At 38.3% G+C, this 9,656-nt stretch overlaps 1 pseudogene; it reads left to right on the top strand.

Annotated features, from left to right (window-relative positions):
- Positions 1–5,341: 5,341 nt before the first annotated feature.
- On the top strand, positions 5,342–6,473 carry LOC102830706 (annotated as a pseudogene).
- Positions 6,474–9,656: the final 3,183 nt, after the last annotated feature.

Genomic DNA, 9,656 nt, shown 5'->3' with positions numbered 1-9,656 from the left:
CTTCTAACTTCCATTTTGGTCTTTTCCCCCTTTCTTGACCTCTTAATGACCATTTGCTTTCTTCCTCTATGATGTGCTTGATGTCATCACACAACTCTTCTTGTCTTATGTCGTTAGTGTCTAATGCATGAAGTCTGTTCTTCAGATGATGTCTAAATTCTTATGGCATGTGTTCAAGGTCATATTTTGGCTCTCTTGGACTTTTTTCTTTTAATTTTCTTCAGCTTCAGTTTGAACTTCCATATGAACAATTGATGGTCTATTCCACAGTTTGCCCTTGGCCTTGTTTTGGCTAATATGAAGATTTTACACCATCTCTTTCCACAGATATAGTCAGTTTGATTTCTGTGTATTCCATCTCATGAGGTCCATGTGTAGAGCTGTCTTGTATGCTGTTTTAAAGATATTTGCAATGAATAAATCATTGGTCTTGAAAAATTCTGTCATGCATCATTTCTATCATCAATGACTGATCCTTCCTCTTTGTTTCCAAACTTTGCATTCCAATTGCCAGTAATTATAGTGCATCTTGATTGCAAACTTTATCATGTATCAATATTCAATAATATGGTGCTGTCTGATAGTGTTCCACTGCTGTTCCTAAGGTTTTCAGTGAGTAAATATTCGGAGGTAGTCCTTCTCTCCTTCTTCCTTCTCTGTCTTAGACTGGAAATTCAGCTGAGACGTGTCCAGCATGGATGACTGTGCTGATATTTAAAATACTGGTGGCATAGTTTCCTGAATCACAATAACATGTAGGACAAACTGACAGATGAGTTGTGGTATATGTATGTGTATATGCAGATGTGCATTGTTAAGTGTTGACTCATAGTAACCCTGTAAAATGTTTCCAAGGAGCAGCGTGGTGGTTTGAACTGCTGAACTTGTGGTTAGCAATCCAGAGCTTATTCATCAGTGGGACACCAGGACTATATGTATATGCATATGCATTTGTATGCATACATACACACACATACACATATGTTGTTGTCAAGTGCGATGGAATTGTTTCCCACTCGTAATGACCTTGTATAGGATTTCCAAGGAATGGTTGATGGTTGGTGAGTTTAAACCATTAACCTTACTGTTCAAATCAACTTTGCAGTCCAGTGATTTATCCTACAGCGTCACACCAGGACTCTGATATAGATGGAGTCCTGGTGTGTCACTACAGGATAATGCACTGTACTGCAAGGTCAGTTTGAACCTCAAGGTCAGTTGTTCAAACTCACCAACTGCTCCTCAGAAACCTTATATAGGGTACTTAACAACAACATATATATATATATATAAAAGTCATTTCTGACTCATAGTGACCTTGTATAAGGTTTCCAAGTTTGTTCATCTTTATGGGAATAAAAGCCTCACCTTTTTCATGCAGAGCAGCTGCCAGATTCAAACTGCTGACCTTACTGTTAGTAGCCCAGCATGTAACCTACTAGGCTACCAGGGTTCCTTTGCATATGTATGTATATATGTATATTTATGTGAGTATATATATAAAACTGTGGTTCAATGGCAGAATCTTTACATTCCATGTAAGAGACCTAAGTTTGAGTCCTGGCCAGTGCACTTAATGTGTAGCCACCATCTGTTTTGGTTGTTCATGGGGTCACTATGATGAGTTAGGGGCTGCCTATATAATAGCCATCAACAACATCAGTATGACTATTAATAGTAATAGTGATAGTCAGGTTATAATATAGAGTGTCTTAGTTGTCTAGTGATGGTGTCCTGACATGGCATTTTAGCATAAGCACTGGATCACAAGGTCGGTTTGAACTGCAAGTTCAGCAGTTTAAACTCAACCAGCTACACAGGACTGCCATGAGTTGGAACTGACTCCACTGCACTTAGCAACAATACAGCAACAGTGTTCTAGTGCTGCTATACCAGAAACACTGCATGTTGATGTTTTTAAAAACATAAATCGATTCCCGCATAGTTCAGGGTGCTAGAAGTCTGAACTCAGAGTGATGGTCCTAGGAGAAGGTTTTCTCTCTGTGTTATTCAAAGGTCCTTGTCTCCTTTCAACCTCTGTGGGCTCGATGTCCCTTAGTGATTCCCATGTGTCTTGGCATTAATCTTAATTTCTAACACTAGGAGTTTCTGGGACCTAGTTTCAAAGGATGCACTTTGCACGTCATCTTTTTTTTCTGGCGATAGTAGATCTCTCTGATCTCTGCTTTTGTAATCTTTTATAATCTGAAAAGCGATTGGCTTGACCTGGTTGGCCAGCAGTACAGTGCAACCTGGGGACTCCTGAGCCTGTGGACAGGACAGAGGCACAGAGGACTAGAGCAGAGAGTGAAACATCCAGTTGATATGAAGGTAGGGGAGATGCACAAGAATGCCCATACTTGCAGATAGTACCCATTTGACCTAGCTTTAATGGCTGGATGATCAGAGCTTGACTAGAGGAAGAGAGAGAGGGGAAAAAGTGTAATCCACTACTATTTGATGAACTTCACCTTTACATATAGATGTAATAGCTTAAAAAAGGGAAGGAATCTTTACAGCAAGGTTCATTTCCACCCCCTCTGTACACAGGTTTGACAAGGATGGGCAATTTAAACATTGGGTACTGCAAGGTCAATGTACCAAAATGGGGGTGCTACAAAGGCATGAAGTGACTGGCTTACAAGTTTTCAAGAAGGAGCTTAGTTTCAGAGAGTGCCTGGGAAGGTTGAATCTCCACTGAGTGGTTTCCAACTTGTCCAGATGGGGCTGGTGAACGGAGATGGGGATAAAACTCTTGTGGTTCAATAGTGAATAATTGCTATCAGGACTGATTATGATTGTTGCAAATGTAAATAAAGGTAGATGTTGTATAACAAAAGGAGGGGATTGGTTGATCTTGCAGTCCAGGAGCAGAGGACCCTGGGACCATCAATGGAGAACAGCGGAGTGTGGGACCCTATCCAGAGAAACAACAATGCCAGAAATTGAGGCAGAGACAATGACATGGAAAGATGGAACAGCTGAGGATTCTAGACTCAAGGAGGGAGAGGCGCTGTGTGCTGGCCGCCAGGGGGCTGGTGTTCAGGGTACACCCTTTGGTTGCTCGAATGGTTATCTATTCCTCAGTGCTTCGGTGTGCACCCCCCAAAAAACCAGAGGGAATGGAAGCAAATGCTGTTGAATGATGATACATGGAGGGAATTGTAATCATTGTAATGAAACGAAATACGACAGGATGAATGTAAAGCTGATGTTCTCCCATGTAAACTGTCACGCAATTCACAATAAAAACTTAAAACTTAAAACTTAAAAAAAGCAACTAGCTCAGGGTTCTTTCCTGTCTCTGCTTCCCTGTCTATGATCCCAGGTTTTCAGACAATGACTTGCCATCTCTGTTTTACCTCACCTGCTTAGAGACTGCACAATGGGCACAGTTTTTGTAAACCAATAACTCAAACTCTTCTGGGTTAACAAATGAACTTCATTTTAAAATTTAGCAGAAGACCTCCCAGGGCCCAGGAACCACATGCTATACAAACCCCAGATCACCTCTGCATGCCCTCCTCAAAAAGACGACATCTGCTCTGGTATCTGGCAGGCAGAGATGACAGTAACAACATGGAGTTCACATCACCTCTGCAGACTCAGAAGTCCACCTTGGGAGGAAGTAGGATAAATGTTATTGCAGGAAGGGGATTGTGATCATTGAGATGAAATAAGATGTATAGTTTGCTGAATGTAGAGCTGATGGTCTTATCTGTAAACCTTCCCCCAATTGACAATAAAAAGTTAAAAATGAAAAAAAAAAAGATTGGCTCAAAATACAACCACATTCTTTAGATTGTGACCTTTATCATTATCAAAACTGTCCATAGTCTTACCTCATTAGCATCATGCTGTTGTTGTTTTTAAGTGCTGTTGAGTAGGTTCCTACTCATGGTGACCCTGTGTAGGGTTTCTGAGGAGTGGCTGGTGGATTTGAACCACCAGCCTTATGGTAAGAATCCAGTACTTACCAACAATGCCACACCAGGACTCCATTAACATCATAGAGGTTAACATTTACAACACATAGGATAATTATATCAGATTACAAAATGGAGGATAATTAATAGTGCTACGAAATCATTGCCCACCCATGTTGACATTTATTTTTGCAAGAGACAATTCAAGCCATAACAAAGGGTAGATTGGCTTTGGGAAGCAGGAGCAAAAGGGAGAGTGGAAGGAGTTTTGATCAGTCTTTAAAGAAATGGTAACTCTAGATGAGTTCTTAAGGATGAGTAGATGTTTTCCAGGTAGACAAAAAGGGAAAATATAGATAAGTAAAGTTAAAAGCAGGTACAGTAATTTCTAGAGATTATGTACAATCATATACTAGGCCAAAGAATTGGTATGTTTCTTGATGTTGTTGCTGGTATTTTGGTGATTTTGTTTTCATCTCTAGCTCATTGCTTTGGAGCATGTAAGATAAAAACTTAACAAGGTAGAGAAGTAATGTTCTAATTATGATTGCAGATCTTTGGAAGCTATCTTTTGAAACCATATTTATTATTAAGAATAATAACACCTTCTGTATTTGTATAACATCATTTCTATACAATTTTAAGATGCTATCTCAGTAGTTTTCATAACAAGCCTTGAAAGTCTGGCCAGTTATAATTATTCCCATTTTCCATAGAGAAAATGAAAGTACAAAGAAGGGAAGGCAAAAATCCAGGATTTTTCAAAAGTTATTGCTGAATGTAATAACAGAACCCTAATGTACAGATCACTGAAGTATCAAAAATAATAAAATTACATTAATCCCACACCTTCCCCATCTTTCTCTTGTCTTTGTTAACATACAACAAAGTACTGTAGAGAGGGATAAAAATGACCATTAGAAGTAATGACAACCCACGCAGAAATGGTGGGTGGATTATGAGACAGGTTTGTAATGAGGAGTAGAATGGTTATGTTGAGGACTGGTTGGAAACTTTACCAGAAAAAAAAATTACTTAAAGTATTTTATTGATATGTAACTTACATAAAACACACACATCATAGGTGTACATCTTGATGAATTACTACATAGGAATGTTGTTTAATCGTATGTTGTTGTTGTTAGTGTTGTCAAGTTGATTTCAACTCATAGCGACCCTATAAAAGGTTTCCAAGAAGTGATTGGTGGGTTTGAACCACTGATATTGGGGTTAGCAGTCCAAGGTTTATCTTACAGTGACACACCAGCAAGATATAGAATATTACAGAATCCCAAAAGGTTCTTATGTCCCAAACTAGTCCACTAATTCTCCAGTGCTCTCCACTCTTTTCAAGTTTATCACCTTACCAAAAACAAAACCATTTCAGGGAAGGAGACAGCCTGCTGAATGGAGGGATGATCCCTTCTTCAACTAAATATAGAGCCAAGATGGATGACATAGTGGTTGTAGCTCAGGGCTCCCAGGTCTCACTGAATGTCAGCAAGGACTCTGATGTCTTCAAATTGCAAGAAATTACAGCGTTCCAGTTGCTTTTGAAAGGATTGTTGCATGGCCAGACCTCTCCAATCGATACTAAATTGAAGAAGCTGGATGCTCAGCTGGTGTTGTAACTCTGCCTCCGATATCAGGATCACCTGCTTCAGTGTGCAGAGGCCGTTGCTTTTGATCAGAATGCTTTGGTTAAAAAAATCAAAGAGAATTCCAACTAGTCCCCATATTGTTGTTGTTAAGTATCATGGAGTCAGTTCCGACTCATAGCAACCCTGTATAGGGTTTCCGAGGCTGTATATCTTTACGGGAGCAGAAAGCCTCATCTTTCTCCAACGGAACAGCTGGTAGTTTCGAACTGCCGACCTTGAATTTAGCAGCCTGATTCGTAACCACTACGCTACCAGAGTTCCTTAGTTCCCACATTAACACCCCCTCCCCCAATTCATGGCAGATGGAGCACACACAAAAAACAACCCATTACAATCGAGATGATTCTGACTCATATCTGCCTTACAAAACAAAAACAAATCAAAACTGACCCAGGGATTCCAAGACTGTAATCTTTATGGAAGCAGACAGTGGGTCTTATCCTGAACAGATCTCATGGTCTTGGCTGTTAGGAAGACTGTAATTTATTAGCTTACCATCTCTGAAGTGCTAAACAATTGAACAAGGTTGCAGAGAACCATCTGAAGATGAATCTGTCCATAGAAATCCTCTTGAGCTTCACGCAGGAGCAACAGAAAATATATGCCAAATATGCTGAGCAGAACCAGAAAGTCAATGATCTAGATGTCTGCCATCCTCTGCCTCATGCAGATGGACATTGACCTAACTGTACTCTGGTTGGAAAGATTGAACCGCATACTGCCGTAGAGTGAGAGTCTGGAGCCCTTCAGCTTGAAACGAGACAGAGAGCTGAAGCTACAGAGCTGCTTCTTTTACCCTACCAAGCAGGCTGTTATTCTGTGGGACAGAGCCTGGCACCATCATCAAAACCCTGCTGACATTTGGGACCAATGTCATGTGATATGACCATGATTTAAAGCTGGGTGGAGGTTTTGGTACTCCCTGAAGTGAATGTGAAGCAGTTCGCTAGCCTGAAAAATCAGACTTTTTGCTAATTATTTCCTTGATGCATTTTTCTTATATAAAATGAACCAAACTAATAACAAGTTGGAACATTCAAATTATTAGGGATTCTTTATGGAACTCAGCATTAGGAGTTATTTTTATTTTACTTAGTTTTTTTGTTTTTTGTTTTTTTTAAATGAGAGTGTATAATCTAGTCTAACTAGTTGAGTGAAAACATGAATAGAATTATTTTTAAGACGCTCTATGTAGCCTTGATGGCCTTCATGGAATTATGCTCAGATGGCTCTCTGGGGTAAGGGTTAAGAACATAAAGAACAAATTTATAAAAAAATAAAACAAAACAGAAAATAAACAAACAAACAAAAAAACCCCATTGCAGTCAAGATGATTCTGACTCATCTACCCTACGAAACAAAGCAAAACTGCTCCATGGGATTCTAAGGCTGTAATCTTTATGGAAGCAGGCAGCCACATCTTTCTTTCATGGAGCCATTGGTGAGTTAAAACTACCACTCTTTCAATTAGCACCTGAATGGTTAACCACTGCATCATCAGGGATCCTTCATTTGAGCTAAGTGTTTCCTGATTTAAAACTTCATAATATGTCTTTGTGTTCTTTTGTGACTGGCTTTTTAGTCCAACTTTATGTCTGTGATATCCATGTTATTGCACATACCAGTTTTTTATTGATCTCATTTCACTGTGAAAATATATTACAATTTATTTATCCTTAGGATGCTTGACTTGCTTCTAGCTTTTGGCTCTTATGAATAAAGCTGCTAAAAACATTCTTGTAAATTTTTTGGTGGACATCATTATTTCTTTCTGTTGGATATATGAGTATATATATATGTGGAATTGCTGGGTTATAGATATAGGTAAATTTAACACTGATATATGGTATAGAACAATTTTCCAAAGCAGATATGACAAATTACACTCACATTAGCAATATAAGTTCCAGTTGTTCCACAATTTCACCAACACTTGACATTATCTGTTTGAAATTTCAATCTTTCTGGTGGGGATATATGAGCATATCATTTTCATGGTAACTAATGATGTTGATTTTTAGTTATTTTAATACCTTCAGTGTGGCACTATGGGTTAATGCACCAGACTGCAAAGCCATTTGAACTGGAAGGTTGATGGTTCAAGCTTACCAGCTGTTCCTTGGAAACCCTATACAGGGTCACTATGGGTCAGAACCAACTCGATGGCACTTAAAAACAACTTGTTAACTGTCTATACAAGTTTTGCCTCCCAGTTTAAAAAAAAAATTATCAACTGTCAGTTTTTCTTAATGATTGTGAACATTCTTTATATACTCTGGATATAAATATGTTTTTCAACATTTGCATTGCCAATATCATCTCTTGGTCTGTGACTTGTTGTTTCACTCTTTTAATGGTGTTTCTTCAGGAGCACATATTTTTAATTTTAATTAAGTCCAACATATCAATATTTTCTTTATGGTTTGTGTTGATTTTCCGCTTAAGAAATCTTTTCTTACCTCAAGTTCTGGAAGCTTGATTGTGTCACTCTCACATGTAGAACTATGATACCTCTCAAATTAATTTTTTAAGCGACTATCCAAATCCTCACAATAGGACCAATAGATAATATCATGTTGAACGAAGGAATAGTTGAAGTTGCCAAAGACTTCATTTTGCTTGCTTACACAATCAATGCTCATGGAAGCAGCAGTATTAGGCAAATGTGCTTTACAAGGTCTCACTAACATGTTAAAGAACAAAGATGTCACTTTGAAGACTAAGGTGCTCCTGACCCATACCACAGTATTTTCAATTACTTCATTTGCATGCGAAAACTGAACAATAAATAAGGAAGACTGTAACAGAATTGATACATTTGAATTATGGTGTTGGGTAGAGTATTGAAAGTACCATGGACTGCCAGAAGAACAAACAAATCTGTCTTGGAGCCTGAATGCTCCAGAAGCAAGAATGGCAAGAATTCATTCTTGTTCCTTGTTCATGTTATCAGAAAGAAGCAGTCCCTAGAGAAGAGCATCATGCTTGGTGAAGTGGAGGGTCAATGACAAAAAGGTAGACCCCCAATGAGATGGACTGACATAGTGGCAGCAACAATGGGCTCAAACAGAACAATTGTGAAGTCAGTGCAGGACCAGGTAGTGTTTCCTTCTGTGGTGTCTAGCATTGCTATAAGTTGGAACCTACTCCATAGCAACTAACAACAACAATCCAATGGACTCAGTACCATTTCTTTTTTACTGAATTACAACAGTGACTTTGTGGTAAATCGGGTAACCATGTGTATATTTGTCTGTTTCTGGACTCTATTTTATACCATTAATATATATAATGTGATAATTTATTATAATGTGATAAAATATCTCACATTGTAGTAACACCAGATTGTTCTGATCACTGTACCTTTATAGTAAAACTTGATATACAGTATCTCTACAACATTTGTTCTTTTTCAAAATTGTATGGAATATTCTAGAATCAAGGATTTTCCTGGTGGCACAGTAGTCAACCACTCACCTGCTAAACCAAAGGTTGATGATTCAAACCCACCATCTGCCATAGAAGAACAATGTGGCATTCTGCGCCTATAAAAATTTCAGTCTTGGAAATCCTATGGGATGCTTCTATTCTGTCCTGGAGTATGAATTGGAATTGACTTGAAGGCACCATGTTTTTGGGGTTTTGTATTCAGAGACGAATTTTATAAAAGTGTTAGAATTATGTCAATTTCTACAAAAGAACTTTCTGAGTAGGTTTGTGTTGAGCCTATAAATAAATTTGTCAAGATTTGACATCTTAATATATTGAATTTTCCAATCAATAGAAAAATAGGATTTCTTCCATTTACCATGATGAGAAGACTTGTTTATTGGTCCAGTTGTGAGAATTTTTGTTTTCTTTACAGTTAGTTATAATCCATACTGAAGGTCTTAGTTTTCAATCTTCATCAGCAAGTGATTTAAATCCTCTTTACTTTCAGCTAACAAGGCTGTATAATCTACACATCACAGATTATAAATGAGCCTTCCTCCATTTCTGATGCCACATTCTTTGTCATATAGTCCAGCTTCCTGCATCATTCAATATTTTTCTCACAGAATCCTTAAAT

The sequence above is a fragment of the Chrysochloris asiatica genome, unplaced genomic scaffold (assembly GCF_000296735.1).
Source record: "Chrysochloris asiatica unplaced genomic scaffold, ChrAsi1.0 scaffold00048, whole genome shotgun sequence".
Taxonomy (NCBI): domain Eukaryota; kingdom Metazoa; phylum Chordata; class Mammalia; order Afrosoricida; family Chrysochloridae; genus Chrysochloris; species Chrysochloris asiatica.
The sequence above is the reverse complement of the archived record's forward strand: the minus strand, read 5'-3'. Positions and strand labels throughout refer to the sequence as shown.